The sequence below is a fragment of the Colletes latitarsis genome, chromosome 8 (assembly GCF_051014445.1).
Source record: "Colletes latitarsis isolate SP2378_abdomen chromosome 8, iyColLati1, whole genome shotgun sequence".
Taxonomy (NCBI): domain Eukaryota; kingdom Metazoa; phylum Arthropoda; class Insecta; order Hymenoptera; family Colletidae; genus Colletes; species Colletes latitarsis.
The window spans coordinates 7,270,706-7,286,561 of NC_135141.1; the positions used below are offsets into that span (position 1 = coordinate 7,270,706).

General features: G+C 45.1%; 1 protein-coding gene across 2 annotated transcripts in view; it reads right to left on the minus strand.

The window, feature by feature from the left end:
- Positions 1 to 3,948: 3,948 nt before the first annotated feature.
- Positions 3,949 to 15,856, minus strand: part of LOC143344360 (uncharacterized) — a 266,822-nt gene continuing 254,914 nt past the window's right edge. For both annotated transcript variants that reach the window (XM_076770351.1, XM_076770350.1), the window contains one exon: positions 3,949 to 3,959. The gene's annotated coding sequence lies outside the window, so the exon portion shown is untranslated. The remainder of the gene's footprint in view (positions 3,960 to 15,856) is intronic.

Here is a 15,856-nt window from a genome sequence, read left to right on the forward strand (position 1 = left end):
TAAGTCTCAAAAGCTTGTTGCTTTTAAATCACGTAAGAGCCCCTTGTCTGTGCGAAATGTAACCTCGAACATATATTTTTTTTAGTAATAATTTAACAATAAGCAAACATATAATGCAATGAGCAAAAAAAGTCCCTTTTTCCTGAGTCAATATAAAGTTAACACCCCTGCTGTTATGTACATAGTTATAACTATTGTAACAATTTCTGGTTATGTTGGCATCACTGTTTACTAATATGATTTTAGGAAATCCCCGTGTCTTGTTTCCATGGCAAAACAACAGAAGGAGATCCTATTTGTATAATCTCGAAATGGGTAAACAAATAACTGTTGAATAGCATCAAATAATAATCGAAATGCATATAAATAGACAGTCCTTAAGAGAAATTGCTAAAGTTGTGCAAAGAAGCCATGTGGCTGTGAAAAAGATCATTGAGAAATATAATAATCTCGGATTATTAAGTAATATTGATCATAAACGGCGACCGTAAAAACTCAATGAAAGTGATCTGAGGCAAATTTGCAAAGAAGTAAAAGAAAATCCTTTTTCAGTGCTGTAAAAATAGCATAAGAACTGAGTAGTCTAAAGAAAGAAACGGTTAGTGCAAGTACAATCCGTAGAACACTGAATAGAGCAGGGTTATTTGGAAGAGTTCCGAGGAAGAAACGGTTACAATATGCTAAAGACCACCTCAAATATAATGCATCTTTCTGGAATGATGTTCTCTTCACTGATGAGAGTAAATTCGAAATTGATCAAGACAGAAAATCGCCGAAAGTATGGAGAAGTAAAAATAGTGCTTTGAAGGAACAGAACTTAGTCCATACAGTTAAACATGGGGAGGGGGGGGGGGGATCTGTGATGGTCTGGGGGTGTGTAGCTGCTTCCGTGGTTGGAAATCTCGTGTTCATTGAAGATACAACGAAAAAGGAGGATTACATTTAAATATTGCGGAGAAACTTAGAGCCTTCCGTTGCGAAGTTGAATTTATCAAGAACATGGACATTATAAAGTGACAACGATCCGAAGCATACATCACGCATGGCAAAGGAATGGCTTTTTTACAGGACACTAAAACAATTAAAACATCCTCCGGAATCCCCAGATCTTAATTCCATAGATTTTCTATGCGATTACCTGGATTGAAAAATACGAAAAAGAGAGATGACGTTGAAAGAAACTCTCAGGAATATCATTTTAGAAGAATAGAATCACATTTTAGCAAATTATACATCTCCATTGGTGAAATCTGTGAGAAATAAATTGACCGAATATGTAGAAAAGCGGACGTTCAACAAAATATTAATTTCACAAAAAAAAGAAAAAATTGTTATTGATAACTATAGATGTTAACTTTATATCGACTCAAGGAAAAAGGAAAGTTTTTGTTCTTTGCATTATATGTTTGCTTATTGTTAAATTATTACTAAAAAAGATATATATTTTTTATAAAAAATAAACTGAGATTACAATATCATATACCTTTTTTCTATTTTCTTTCATACTTTTTAAATGATTTCAAACAGAAGTTGAAAATTTCAAGTGTTAACTTTATATGTATTGACGCAAACTATAGCTTTATAACACGTCGTTTACTAATGGGGCACAAGCGAATATTATTAATTTCTAGCGATGGTCCTCCCAATTAAGGGTTCGATTCCCCCTCTTCTTCCGGGAGGGGGGAGAGCACTTTTTGCTCCCCACCCTGTGATCGGCCGCCCTCCCCATGTCCGCACATGGCGGACAGTGGGGGGCCGCTGAGCACTGGCTCGCGCGGTGGTCTTTCGCTCCGCAGCAGTAACATTGACCGCTGCGGTCCACCGGCGAGGTCATCCCACCAACATCCTCCTGGATTCCGCCACCTTGCGGGCAGCGGTGAGGGGGCACCGGGCCCACACCGACCCCAGGCCGGAAGGAGACCTGCGGATCTCTCTGACCTGCACGTCTCCTTCGGGGCAGTCCACGACCCTCTTCGCCCTCACGGAAGCGATGCCACGCTCCTCCAGGGAGATGTTCTCCCTGGCGAGCTGCATCGCCGCCGCGAGGGTCAGGTCGCTCTCCTGCGCAACGGACAGTGCAACCGCTGCCGTTTTGGGGGGCGCCTCGGTCGCGTCTTCGCGGCCTTTAATTTGGCGCGGGCGGCAAGGGCGGAGGTTGCGGCTGCGAGGCCTTCCTCGCCTCCCTCCTCGCCTTCTGCCCGTCCACCTCGCTCCACGACAACCTCCCTTGGGACGGTGCCATGGAGGACGTCCGATCTGGGACTGCGGGTAGTCTGGCCCCCTTGGAGGCCGCGACCCGAGGCCCCGGAGTGACCACAGGGGGCGGAGCCATCGCTCCCCCCACCTTCGCCTTCCCTGATTGTACCGGTATTGGTCGGGGGAGCACCGACTTCCTGCTGACCTCTCTACCGGGGAGGAGCTCATCCCGGAAGGCGGCCAGCTTCCGGTCAATCATTTTCCCAATCCTCCTCAGGAGTTCGTCCTCTGAGGAGGACGGGGAACTCTGCGCGGACGGAGTGCGGGCAGAAGGGCCTCTAGAGCCCCGCACCACCCCCGCCACACCCCGCTTATTTGCTACCGCCGGGGGACGCGGCGGAGGAGGCGGGAGGATTGGAGGGAGGGCCGCGCCATTCCAGCACGCCTCTGCCCTCCTCCTCCGTCGCTCCTTCTCCAACAGGAGCTGCAGACGGGCGTTCCGCCCGCTCAACTCCTGCTCCGCCTCCCTCATCTTTTGTGCAGCCTCTCTCAGGGCCTCTGCGCCGCCGCTCTTCTGTCCCTTACTGTCCCGACGACAGGGCTCATTGCCCTGCCCACGCCGTCGACGGCCTGCCCCGTCCGCTTCGTCTTGGAGCCTATGTGGCTCCTGGTGGAGGAAAAGGACGAGACTGACGCAGTCTCGTCGTCCTCGTCCACCCTCCACCATGCAGGGCCAGGTGCTGAGTAAGGCGCGAGCGCCGTCACCCTAGCCCCAACTCCGTCTTCGTCCTCCCTCACCGAACTATCCCGTCCCATCCCCGTTTTAGTTAGAAAACCCATACTGTTCCCACGCGTAGGTTGGAAATAAAGGTCCACCCGGGCAGAACCGCCTTACCCGGATAAGCCTAATACTCCGGGGGTTCGGCAGGTGCCCCGGAGGTGGTCGCTTGGGATTGGGCCTTCTCCCCCAACCATGCATCCCATCGTCGCGCACCATAACTTAGGATTCGAGGGCGATTTTATAGAGTCGCCATACTCGCGGCCCGGGCGGTTAAGCCAAGGCCCCCGTTCCTCCTGCCGTCACGTACCATTCACAAAACCAAAGAAAGAATTGTGGATAGGTCGTTGTGACGACCAACAGGAGGCTTACAGTGTGATTAGCATCAGGTACCTCGGGGTCGCTACACCCCGTACTGCGGCCGACATTTGCCGGACACAGCCCCTGAGGGACCACTAGACCCAGCCTGCGGATTTCGGCGACAACGGTGGCCATCGCCACCTCCGCGGCGTGCGCTGTCCCACTCACGAGCACCAGCGTGTCATCGGCATAACACGCCAGCGCTACGTCAGCTGGCAAAGGGGCCCACAGTACCGAGCGGTTCCCGATGTTCCATAGCAGGGGCCCCAGAAATGGCCACTGCAGAACACCGTGCACGACCCCCCTCCGCATTGTAACTCCGTCCCGGCCAGTGCAGCTGATCCACCTGTCGCTCAGATAGGACCCGACTATCCTCAGGTGTGGGAGCACACGACGAAAGTCTAGCGCCCCAATAATCGCCTGCCAGGGCAGGATGTTAAAGGCATTGACGATATCTAGTGATATCGCCAGTACCACCCTAACCTGGGAGGTGGCCCCCTGAGAGAGGGACCGGACCAGCTGGATGGCATCGAGCGTGGACCGTTCCTCTCTAAAGCCGAATTGGCGGGGGGCCAAGTCGGGTCCTACCGTGGACAGGTGATTGGTGAGGCAGGCAGCCACTATTCTTTCGAAGAATTTGCCCCCCTCATCCAACAAACATACAGGCCGGTACGCGGAGCGCGTACATGCTGGCCTTCCCAACTTTCGGAGAAGAACCAACCGCGCTACTTTCCATCCTGAGGAGAATACCTCTCGGCGGAGGAAATCGTTGAGCAGCCTCCCGAACCACGAGCTCAAGACGCCAAGGACACAGGCCAACACCTGGCCGGGCACGCCGTCGGGACCCGGAGCAACTCTCCGAGCCTTCATCTGATGAACGGCCCGGCCCATCTCCTCGGGGGGTGACCTGCAGTATCTGGCACCAGATGGTAGGGTCCCAGGCTTCTCGAGGAGGTGGTACCCCGACCCGGTTAGACCCCGGGAACAGGGTTGATACCACCTCCTCTAAAAACTGGAGGCCGAAAGTTTTCGACCGAGGGGGCGCCCACGGATGAAGCTTGTCCATTATAAGCCTATACGGGCACTCCACGGATCCCTATTCAGCTCCCCGAGGAGGTCCATCCATGCCCGTGTCTTGGCGTCTCGGATGGCGCGCTGAAGGTTCCGCCGACAGACACGAATAGCTGTTAAATACCTGACAACGTTAGCCACGTTGTGTGTCCTACTTTTCTTCGCACGCTCCTGGTTTGTGCTTGTCGCACTCAGGAGCGGGAATCTCTGCCGCCGCGGTACGCAGCAAAGCTTGTGGACTGTATATGTGAGCGTTTCCTTTAAATCAGGAATCGCTCTGTTATTCTTGCGTGAGAACGAGATTCAATCTCGTTTCTTTTGCGACTGCAACACTTGATTGCCGCAGGAGAGGGTGATTAGAGGGACGTTGTAAGACTCCAACCGTCACCCGGTCCTCGGTCCCTTACCATCTTCGTATGTGCGTACGGGACACATGTTGTGCAGACTTTCAACGGCGTATTTGACGACTTACAATTGGGACTATCATACCACGGCGCTTTATGAGTCGCGTTCTACGCACAGTGGCCGTACAGGACTGGCGGTCAGTGAACAGCATTCTAGCTGGTCGCCGGAAACAGGGCTTGGAATAACTCGTCCCACGCTCCGACTGGAAGACGGCAAGACCACTCAGGGTATATGCGCCACGAAGGCCCCTATAGGTGGGAGCAAGATCGTTCGAAAATCAAGGGAGGATCGAGTCCTAATCCCGATGCCTCTCACAGGACCGCTGTTTGCAACAATACGTGGAGCTGTCAGGCTGACGTGATCCGAAGTTCACTGCTGAAGGGAAATCTCGTTGATACCAACGAATTTCCGCAGTCTTTTAACCGGGTCGCACTCACGACCGAACCGGTTAACTAGCTGATTCGGCAAACGGAATTACACGTAGGTTACTGGGATGAGTTTGCTTACGCAATCTAATCTCGTCAGGCTACGACTATACGTCGCTTGTCCGCTTAATGAAAGTTCGAATAACTCAAACTATTCGAATCTGCGACGGAATCAGCCGATATGTCACGAGATATTTCTCAAACGACAGCTCGAATAACTCGATGCGATTCGGAGATTATTTTTGAATTCTGCAAAGCGTGATCGGTTATCGATGTGCGCTCGGCAGGCTCTCGATAGGAAGTGACGGACGAGCACGAGCTGCCAAAATGTACGCGTGAGAGGGGGAATCCTCCGACACGCGGCGCTGTCGCCGTGTCTCTCGTCCGTTTTTTTCTAACGTATAATTTTCGCACCTTCTCTATGGTCGAGCGTTCAACCCGCGTATTCGAAATTGAACGTTACTGTATCGTTCGCGTGGCTTACAGAAAAACTCGAGAAGCGAGGTTTTTTCTGCTGCCTTATGTTTCGAACCGCGGACGCGTCGACCTACAATATTCTGGTCGGTCGCGTATACCGAAAACAAAACGACTAACGAATTATTTCAGGTTTAAATTAATCGGATTATCTCGATCTTTAAACACAACTCCTTCCGGGTTGTTTTAATCCGTATATCGGTCTTAACAATTTTGCTACAGATCCTTCTTCTATATTCTTGTACAACGGCGTCAACTTCATGAATATTTCTTCTTCTAATTCTACGTATAGGTACGCACATTTATTATCTATATGCCTTGTGTGCCATTGGGAATTCACCGTTATCGCTAACATCATTCTGATCACGGAGAAACTGGCCTCTGGTGAATACGTTTCGTCGTAGTCTGATTCCTTCTGTCGGGAGAAACCTTGGGCTACAAGCCTCGCCTTGTATCTTTGAATTCGTCCATTCACGTCTTTTTTCAAATTGAACACCCACTTGCAAGCTATGCATTTCTTTCCTCCTGGAAGTTTGACGACTTTCCAAGTTCTTCTGCTGGACAAACTGTCTAGCTCTTCCTTGATTGCGTTTTTCCACTGCATAGCTTGTGGGGATGCTAGGGCTTCTTCAACGTTTCATGGCTCAATTATTTGCAGAAAATTAGCTTTCACGTCACTTTCTACTGTAGAACTTTCTTTTTCATCATTACTGAGTACTGTTTTTGGCTTACCTTTCCGTCCGCACAGATTTCTTATGATCTTCTTGGACCCTGAGCGCCTGGCTCGCGCTCCCACTAACCTTTTATTCGACTGTTCTGGTTTTTCTTCTCGTTCAGCCTGGTTCGGGATCTATTCGGATGTGTGTTCGTGCGTGGTGCTCTCTGCTTCGGATTCGCTACTATCTAACCATCCTCCGTTGTTCCAAGCGTTTACGTCCTTGCTTTGTATCCATTCATATCGAATCTTGTCCTCTGCAAATCTAACGTGTATGGTGATTATTATATCATTTCATTTCCATACTGCTAGCGGGACTTCGTCGTTTATGGTCGAGTGGCATACTCGATTTCTGATATACGCTGCTGTTAATACTGTTTCTGCCCCAAATTTTTGTGGTAGACGCGCAGATTTCAGCATAGGTCTAGTCAGATCTAGTAGTGTTCTGTTGATTCGTTCTGCGACACCATTCATTTGGGCAGTTTCCACATTTGATCTCTCGTGCTTGATGCCTAGGCTTCTGAAAAATTCGTCTAATTCTTTATTACAGTACTCCAACCCATTGTCGGTACGTAATCTCTTGACCCTTTTTCCAGTGTCGCGCTGCACTCGGGCAATGTATTCTTTTATGCATCTCTTAACTTCATCTTTGGATTTTATACATGTAATGTTAATATATCTAGAAAAATAGTTTGTAAAGGTTATAAAATATCTGTTTCCGCCCATAGAGCTCTCTGGCATGGGTTCACACACATCTGAGTGGATTAACTCACAAATATTCTTCGATTGCCTGCCGTTTATCTTTTTACAGGAGGCCTTAGTAGCTTTTCCAATACTGCACGCATCACAAGTGTATTTGCTTGCTTTAGTGTCTAGACCTATGACGCTCTTATTTCTAATTAGGCGTTTCATCGTATCGCTACTTACGTGACAGAACCGTCGGTGCCAGATCTGGTCGGTTTCCAAGCTAGTTACATTTAGTTCCGTTGGGGCCATGCCCATGCACACTTCGGTATTCACTACGTATAGATCGTTCCTTCTATGAGCAATGCATATGATCTCTTTCGTTCTGATGCTCTTAACCTTCGCCATTCCATCCTTTATCAAAAGTTCCTATCCTTTCTGTTCAATTCTGGATACGGACATTAAGTTCCTTCTGATGCTTGGCAGATAGTAGACATCCTGCAACTCTACAGTTTTCTTACCATTTCCAATAGTCATTTTTAGTTTTATATTTCCTATTCCCTGGGCTTTCAATGTCGTCCATTCTTGCTTGCGAGGGATACCTGCGGTATTTACAACTTCGTGATTTATTGATCTAAAACTTATAAACCAGTCCATTCTTCTGCACACGTGGTGCGTGCGGCCGCTATCTAGCAGCCAAGAATCTTCTAAACTCATTGCGTTTAGACTTACTAGAAATACATTATCTCTGTCCTTTCCTTCTGGTTTATACTGGGTCCTGGATTTTTCTCTATACCTACTTTTGTTCATTCTGTCCCGGCAGTTGCTAGCAATGTATTCAGTTCTTTTATAGTTGAAACATGTGGGTGCTTGCCTAAAGCCATCGCTCGTTGCATTAGTTTCTCCCTTGCCTTGAACTTTTTCTCTTACGTGCAGTGCCTCGTTAAAGGGTTCATTTGCGGGATTCGGTCTAGATATTCTTCTTTCATATTCATATTCCATATTGACGTAAATTTGTCGTCAGGTAGGCTGGCTAAGGACATATTGAGGTTCTCGTAGCTATCTGGCAGACCTGCTAACATCACGTATGCAACGTCCTCATCCTTTACTTCCGCACCGGCTTCTTCCAAATCTCTAGCGGCAGTTCAATTAAAAATTAAATAATTTTAATCTACTATTTATCAATTTTTTTGTAAAATAAAATATTCGATAACAATACAATTAAATTATACAATAAATTTGTTTAAATATTGCATTAATTCGAGGTATTTTAACATAAAATAAAATTCGTTAAACAGTGTTGTTTTCGAGGTACGTAACCGGCCAGAGGATTCTCGGTCGCGGCGTTCGTTACGCGACACAATATAAACTAGAAAAACCATAATTTTCGGGTTTTTTCAGAAAGTCACGCGATCGACCAAGTAACGTATGAGTTCGAACAATCGGTTCAACGTACGAGTACAGAGAAAAGGTACGTTTATACGTTAGAAAAAGACGGTCAAATGATACGGCGACAGCGCCGCGTGTCGGAGGATTTCCCCTTTCACGCGTACCTTTTGGCAGCTCGTGCTCGTCCGTCACTCTTAATCAGGATCCTGCCGTGAGCACATCGGTAAACGATCACGCTCCGCAGAATTCCCAAAATCTCCGAATCGCTTCGAGTTATTCGAGCTATCGTTGAAGAAACATCTTGTGACACATCGGCTGATTCAGTCGCAGATTCGAATAGTTCGAGTTATTCGAACTTTCGTTAAGCGGACAAGCGACGTATAGCCGTAGCTTTACTGGTTAGATTGCGTAAGCAAATTCGTATCAGTAACCCACGTGGAATTCCGTTTGCCGAATCAGCTAGTTAATCGATTTATTCGTAAGTACGACCCGGTTAAAAGACTGCGGAAACTCGTTCGTATCACCGTGATTTCCAGTCAGCAGTGAACTTCGGTTCATGTCAGCCTGACATTTTCCACGTATTGCTGCAAACAGCGGTCATGTGAGAGGCATCGAGATTAAGACTCGATCCCCCCTTGATTTTCGAACGGTCTTGCTCCCACCTATAGAGGCCTTCGTGGTGAATATACCCTGAGTGGTCTTCCAGTCCGAGCGTGGGACGAGTTATTCCAAGCTCAGCTTCCGGCGACCTGCTAGAGCGCTGTTCACTGACCGCTAGTCCTGTACGGCCACTGTGCGTAGAACGGAACTGATACAGCGCCATAGTGTGATAGTTCCAACGTACGTCGTCAAATACGCCGTTGAAAGACTGCACCACACTGTGTTCCGTACGCACATACGAAGACGGTAAGGGACCGAGGACCGGGTGACGGTTGGAGCCTTACAACCTCCCTCTGTTCACCCTCTCCTGCGTCAATCAAAAGTTGCAGTTGCGAAAGAAACGAGATTAAATCTCATTATAACAACGGGGCGATTTTAAGTCCGGCCGCCTCTCAATTACCCGAGACTGGAGGAAACTCTCCGCTCTCATAAGGCTGCGGGGGAAGCTGGATACGAACCCCGATCTCGCAACAATAACAGAGCGATTCCCGATTTAAAGGGAACGCTCACATATACAGTCCACTAGCTTAGCTGCGTATCGCGGCGGATGAGATTCCCGCTCCTGAGTGCGACAAGCACAAACCAGGAGCGTGCGGAAAAGAGCAAGACACGCAACGTGACTAACGTTGTCAGGTATTTAACGCCAAAACTCGTCTCTCTCTTTCTATTCCATAACAGCGCGACGCGAGCCATCAGACCAATCGACGGGACGGTTTTTCTAGACGTCAGCCAGACGTCTGAGTTTTCCCCCCCAATTTCTTCTATCGCTTGTATTTAAGAGACACATTTAATTAAATAACCGGCTTAGTCGCATAAGGCGATCAAGCGAAAGTAAAATTATAATCGTAACGCTTATTTTCCATCTGTTTCTTCCCTCGAGATCCGGACCCCCGTTAGGCGAGGTATTTTCAAACCTCCTCCCCCTAACAGAATTAATATCTATTCAATTTTCATCGATCAATTAAAAATTAAATAATTTTAATCTACTATTTAATAATTCTTTTACAAATGAAAATATTCTATAACAAATCAGTTAAATTATACGGTAAATTAATATCTATTCAATTTTCATCAATCAATTAAAAATTAAATGTTTTTAATCTAGTATTTAACAATTCTTTTGTAATATAAAATATTCTATAACAATTCAATTTGTTTAAATATCGCGTTAATTGACGGATTTAGGAACCGTTTAGAAAAATATTCAATTTAACGTGAACTATAACTAAGAACCATAAATTCCTCGTACGGTATTGTTTTTCGTGTACGCGACATTCCAGAGACTCTCTCATGCGTACATCGGTACACGGAACGATGCAGGTTAGAAAAACCAAACACGAGTTTTGCCTGCTCTCAGTCACGTGATCGACCCATAACGTTTACTTGGGATCGATCGTCGAAGATCCATAAACAGAGAGTGTAGCGGAATATTCAAATTAAGAAGAGATAGACATTGAAGAGCAGGGATAGCGCCGCGAGGTGGAGATTTCTCTTCTCGTGGCTGCGACTGCGGATGTCTGTTCGCTTCTTAACATCGACACTCGACAGCTGATCCCCGCAGCGAGCAGATCGACCATCGATTCCGCTCCGCGACGAAACCAGATTCTACGAAAATGGTTCTGAGAACATTCGAACTTATCGTTGAAAACGTTCTATTGCTGCTCGCAATTAATTAAATCGGTGAGGCATTTTATCAGCCCCGATTAACGACTGAACAATCTCGCCGAATTGCACGTAACGCTTGAACTACGCGGTCGTGTGAGGCGAGTCGAGGAAAATCCGGTTCCCGCTTGTCGAAGTTTCAGTCTAAATTTAAAAGACTGTGGGTTTTCGTCCGAATTTCATGTGACGCTTGGGTTATGCGGTCATGAGAGCGGAAACGAGGATTTTTCTCGTTTCCTGTGCGTCGAAACTTCAGTCACAGCCAAGTGTTACGGCCCAATCATTACTGATGGCTCAACGGAATGCTGCATTTGACGCGGTCGTGCGACAAGTTGAATTATCCGCACGGTTTTGTATAACAACCCTAGGGTGGTCTCTGGCCGATACCCTACGTGGGCTTGCCGTTTCTCCTGTCTGAGCTAGGAAATTCCGGACTTCCTAGCTTTCAACCTGCTCGAGCAACGCTCCTTGACCGCCAGTGTGTATGTACCCTGTGCGTGGAGCAACGCATAAGGAGCACCGTGATGTAAGCTCCTTTAAACGTAAGACGCTACGTGCGCCGTTAAGGGCTACACCACTCCGCGCCTTGTACGCATACGAGAACGGTGAGAAACTGCGAATTGGGCAGCATTTGGAGCCTTACAACCTCCATCTGATGTCCTTTCCTGCGGCATTCAACCATCGCGAAAAAGCGGCGAATTGAGAAATTAAATCTCTTCTTCCGCATTGCGATAGAACGATTCTCGATTTATGAGAACGTTCATATACAGGGTGTCCCGTAAATGGTGTAAGAACCGGAAATGTGGGGTAGCTGAGACGATTCTGAACAACAATTTCCTTTGCAAAAATGTCGGATGGAGCTTCGTTTTTGAATTATTAACGAAAAACACTGACGAATCGCCGCGCGCTCAGGGCCGTCCGAATTAAGAGAGCCACCGTGTCAGGTAGGTAGCAAGATGTACATCGGAGATACGTCGAGGAACGAATACAAATAATTAAAAATACTACCACTGCAACTGTTACCTCTGTGGATTGGATAAATCAGCCAGCTAAATAGAATTTATTAATTATTTGTGTTTAAATATCGCGTGAGTCCGAGACGTAGAAACTCGGCCGCGATGCCCGTATGTATATTGAATTCGCGTAATTCTAGATGGTTGTGCTGACGTGGAAATTTTCCATCGTTCAGATTAGTATACCGCGGCTATTTACGTGTTTTTTCAAGCTAGCTTCACTGAAATTCTCGAGTTTTGGAACAAATTCTAGGAATTGTGTTGTTAGCGCTGATAAAGAGAGAGAAAAGAGATCTATCGGAGAAAGATCGATAGATGAAACGCGGCAGCGCCGCGCCGTGGCCACGCAGCGCGTAGCAGCCCGGACTCAGCAGCGCGAGGCGTCGCTACCCGGTTCTGCGCTTGCGCGACGGAGCCGGTCGCGGCCGCATAGATGCCAGATTCAGCACCTGGTGCTTTACTCACATATGCCAGATCACGCATACGTGAGATCGTGAAATTTCGGAAAGTCGACAAAGGCAAACTGATACATGCCCTCTTTCTCGATTCTCCGAAGCTGACCGAAGTAATTTCGGTCCTCCTTGTGAGAGTCGAGAGAGAAAGGCTCACATCTGCCTTCTCGCTCTTAACAACTGAAATCCGACCTCCCGTCTACGGCATATGATTTGGAATCTCGAGCCGTGTTTCTCGACTGCCCAGGCATTTTTACTTTCCGACCTATGTAGGCGCACATAAGCAAAGTACCCATAATGGAAAAAAAATTTTGTAAAATTTATTTTACGGAAATACACGTTTTAAGACCCCCTGATCATATTTTAATTATTGAAAAAGAAGAAATTTTTTTTATTATTCCCACGTATGAGCGTACATATGTATATTAATAATATGATTTGTCAAAATCAAAATTCTTTAAGATTGAAAATTAATAAATTAAAATGAGAGTCCACTCTTTGCCAGTATCGTGCATTATGTGACATTTTTCAATAAGAAGAGTTCTTCTTTTTATAACATAAACAAAATAGTAGAATTAATAGTTGCGGAAATTAATTAATAATGATTTTCGTCGATATATTTTGAGTTAACCGTATCAATTTGTTATGACGAACTAAATATTATATGTTTGATTTGGCTTAATTTTGCATAAAAAAATGATTGTATCGATCCATAGAAATTAATAACGTGCACGATACCGCTCAATGGAAGCCACGGGAAGGTGGTGGTCTCTTCCATCAGGAGGGAAATGTAAAAAACTGTTATTTAATTATGCAATGTGTAATATTGAAATGTTTAAACTAACGTAATGAAAAAAGAGCTCGTGAATACATTAATTTTTGATTAATGTACATACGAGCTATAGTCACGAGATCCTCACCATCAAACCGTTTAAAACCAAAGGAATGAAGAAAGTGATCCCGTTTGCCAGTGTGATACAAAGTATGGGTTGGATTTTAAATTTTAAAAGGACATAGTCGAATATTTTTATAGGTACAAAACGTAGCGTTTCATTTTAGAACAGTAACATGAGTTAGCAGGTACTATCATAAAACTGTTTTAGCCAGTTATATCCCTTTTTATCTGAAGTATAAGGTAAAAAGTACGAGGTACAAGTAAATCGAAATCCGAAAATCATTCACATTATATCAATGTAAATGAAGCGACCTTTCCATCAGAGTTAAATACAAAATTTTGTAATTTCTGTGAAAACAGAATTTTCATTAGATGTACGTGGTGTTTAAAATTGTTATGTTTTGACTGTTTTTACGAGAAATACCATCTAGATTCATGTACTTCATATATTGAAAATAACACATGATAAATGTGTTACGAGCCAGGGCCGTGCAGCGCGCGTGGCTGGCGAGTGCGAGAGAGAGTATGGAATATGGTATCAATTTGTTAGTTAGGTACACGGACGAACCCGATGCAAAATCGGGGAGCCGCTAGGATAGTTGATAACGAGGACGAACCTGACGCGAAATCAGGGAGCCTCTGGGATGGAGTCACGTACGGACGAACCTGGTACGAAACCAGGGAGCCGTAGGAGGGTGAAACGTCGTGAACGAACCCGATGCGAAATCGGGGAGTCACTAGGATTGTTGATAACGACGCAGACGAACCCAATGCGAAATCGGGGAGCTGCTAGGTGGTTGGAAGAAACGCAGACGAACTCGATGCGGAATCAGGGAGCTGTAGGATGCGGACGAACCTGATGCGTAATCGGGGAGCCGCTGGGATGGTAATAGATTGCGTGGACGAACTCGATGCGTAATCGAGGAGCCACTAGGTTGTAAGAGGTTGTATTTGGATTTGGGGATGTGTTAATTCAACTCGTAACTATGAATTATTAAGTATAATATAACCCGAGCGGTAAGGTTATATTATTATGGAAACGTTTAACTAATAATAATCGCTTTATATAATTATGGGTTAAAGAAGTTGGATAACTCTGATTTGATAATAAAAGTAGATATATTCTTAAATCAACAAATAAAATACAAGTGTTTCGTGTATCTTATGTCGCGATCAAAGAATGATTATATTTACCTAAAATGACCTTGCACGGTGTTGACGCACTGGCGATGCGGGGGTATGTCAGTTGGAAATAAAAGCCGCAATAGAATTTATGCCGGTTCACGGATTCTATATGGTTTGATACGAAAGGGTACGGTAGCCCGATCTCGCAAGATACAACTGACTATCAAATCGTATACGCGTGACAAGAGACGTGACGTTGACTCTAACGTGACGGTACGATTATGATCCCCCGAGTAAGAAAATCAAGGGGTTTATATACCCAAAAATCCGTGGGGGAGGATTGAAATGCACGTTAGACATTACCATATTTGGTAATCTCCGAATTGCGTTAGTCACCGAGCAGCTGTATCTCGTGAGAACTGACTCTACATTCCAAAGGGTAGATAAGTAGCAGGGCGTTTTCCTAATGCACGCAAGTGGTACAGAAAAATTGGGGAACGAAACGTTCGGCATACGTAACAAATGTAATTGGTAAATTCAACTTTAAAAAAAAATATTCGAAGATCAGGCAAAAATATAATGTCACATTTAGTGTACGATTAAAATATTATTAACAAAAAAAGATTTCTTTTACCAGGGTTCGAACCTGCAGAGCAAAAGAAGCTCGAACTTGCAGCCAAATACGTCATCATTCACGCCACGCTGGTTGTTGGTAAAGTTGGTTCTATTTTTGAAGATAAGTAGCTGTAATAACTTTAATAATATCTTGCAGTAAAACTTAACCCAAACCCGGGTGTCATTCCAATTTTTCCTTGTTAGAATCGAGTTTTCAATTTGTTTTAGCGAAAATCCCAGCCGGTTAAGCTGCTTACTGCTGTTTTTAATTACCAAGCATTTATTTCTCAATTAACCCTTTGCGAGTAAAACCATTTTGCACATTATTCTAAAACATTTGTGGTATTCGTTTTCAATGCGATTTAAGTAAGCATATACAGGGTGTTCGGCCACCTTTGGTAAAAATTTTAATGGGAGATTCTAGAAGCCAAAATAAGATGAAAATCAAGAATACTAATTTGTTCATGGAGATTTCGTTAAAAAATTATTAACGTTTTAAGTTTCGTCCGTACTGAATTTTTTTCTCGAATGTGCGTAGGATTTTGGGAATATGTCTATTCACCAAAAATGATTGTAATTGACCCCCGCAACCGAAAATAATTTTTTCAGAACGATTTGAAATTTTTTTTTTTCGTCGAAAAATTTAGGCACCCTGTCGATTTTTCTTAAAAATTCGTTTTTGATTTTTAGTAATTTTATTTGACGTCCTACAAAAAAGTTGTTTAATACTTTTTTGTAGGTACCCTTGAGCTCTGCTTCAGAAAAAAGTTTCATTGAAATATATTCACTATTGTAGGAGTTATGGCTGTTTGAAAATTGGACCATTTTTATGGGGTTTTTCCCATTTTGCGTGGTCAAGGACCAACTTTTCGAATATTTTTGCGATTTGTACATATTCTCCACCAAAATACGCGTAGTTTGCTTTTTTAAACATTAA